Genomic DNA, 1,662 nt, shown 5'->3' with positions numbered 1-1,662 from the left:
TGTTCTATCTGCTTTGGGGCAGGGACAATGACACGTCCAGCTGCATTTGTTATTTCAAAGGGCAGTTTAGGATTTTCATTCTCACCCATGGTGCACAAAGCAGGACTCAACCCTTGGTGTAAACTAAACGAGCTGCCCACAGATTCTGGCAGCCACAATGAGCCTTTTGGTGTGAGAGCTCAGACCTGCCCCTGTCCCAAAGGGAGGGGGTCATCTGTGATGGGCTGGAACACTGACCTATCAGCTCTTAACTCCCAAACTTTCAGTAAGTCTATTATCAATGCCTGTGAGCGTAATTTAAACCATAAGAACAGCCATACTGGACTAAAGCTGCATCTAGCTCTGTGTTTTGCCCCAAGAGCTACTCAGCAAGGCACCGCTGGGAGTTGAACCCAGGATCTCCTGTTTACAAAACAGGTGCTTTAGCCAGCTAAGCCATGGTGCCTGCCTGTGCCTAAGGGGCACTGTCTGTGCACACCTGACTCCCTGCCATGACAAGCTTTGCATGTGTTTGGATTCTGCAAAGCAGAGGAGCAGGTGACATTTTCCTTGCAAGCTGTGTGTGCGTAAATCTTTGGCCAGGTCTGCACTACAAAGTTATTTTAACATTAGGTGTGTGAAAAACACACAACGCTCCCTCGCTCGGCACCCTTCCCCTCTGTCCCAACCCACAGCCCTCCTATTCCCAGTGCCCCTCAATCCCAACCTGGACAAGAGGCCTAGAGCTTTTTGCAGCAAACTTAAAGCGACAAATTGTCAGTGTAAATGCTGCTGTTCATTATATCACCATAACTGGCCTCCTCCAGTATCCCACAATGCCCGCCGTGAACTCGCCTGCCCTGCATTCCTGCTACAGAGGCTGGGCCCCTCCCCTTTCATAGCTCCAGAACGTTCTGACAGCTGAGCTGCTAGCTACACCGGCATTGGTTTGCTATAACTGCATTGCTTGGGGGAGTGTAAATTTTTTATACATCTAAGTAATGTAGTTACACCAACCTAATTTTGTAGCGTAGACCTGTCCAAATAAACACTCACACACCTTGGGAGTAAACCTTCCCCTGCTCCTCTGCTTTACAGAATCCAAACATGAGAAAAGTTTATCAGGGCTCAATGGGGATTGGCAGAGTCAGGTGTGGGCAGACACGATGCTTTAAGTAACAGCAGGCACCATGGCTTAACTAGTTACAACACCTGTTTTGTAAACAGGAGATCCTTGGTTCAACTCCTAGTGGTGCTTGGTTGAGTACCTTTTGGGGCACCTGGTGTTAGCAACTGTCAGAAAACAAGATTCAGAGCTAGATGGACCTTTGGTCTAGCCCAGTGTGGCTTTTCTTATGGTTTAAATTACACTCACAGGCACTGCTAATAGAGTTACTGAAAGTTTGGGTGTTAAGAGCTGGTAGGTCAGTGGTCCAGTCCCCTCAATGCAGTTCTACCATTTCCACTTGCTAAACTCCCTCCCAACCTTCTGGGCTCCTAGAGCAGCGGACTGCCCCTGAGCCGAGACACGGACACTGCAACTTTACTATAGACCAAGCCGCATGACCCTGATTAATGTGACCTGGGCCAGCCGTGGGTGTTTCATTGCACTGGAGACGTAGCCTAATGTTATGTCTACGCTGCGATTAACACACTCAGGGCACCTGCCTCAAAGCCCGGCCA

The 1,662-nt window shown here is 49.1% G+C and overlaps 1 non-coding gene across 1 annotated transcript; it reads right to left on the bottom strand.

The window, feature by feature from the left end:
- Positions 1 to 371: 371 nt before the first annotated feature.
- Positions 372 to 445, bottom strand: TRNAT-UGU (transfer RNA threonine (anticodon UGU)). Its single transcript has one exon. It is a non-coding gene; the product is annotated as a tRNA-Thr (tRNA).
- Between the last annotated feature and the right edge of the window lie 1,217 nt (positions 446 to 1,662).

The sequence above is a fragment of the Gopherus flavomarginatus genome, chromosome 8 (genome assembly GCF_025201925.1).
Source record: "Gopherus flavomarginatus isolate rGopFla2 chromosome 8, rGopFla2.mat.asm, whole genome shotgun sequence".
NCBI lineage: Eukaryota > Metazoa > Chordata > Testudines > Testudinidae > Gopherus > Gopherus flavomarginatus.
This window is presented reverse-complemented; position numbering and strand designations above follow the sequence as displayed.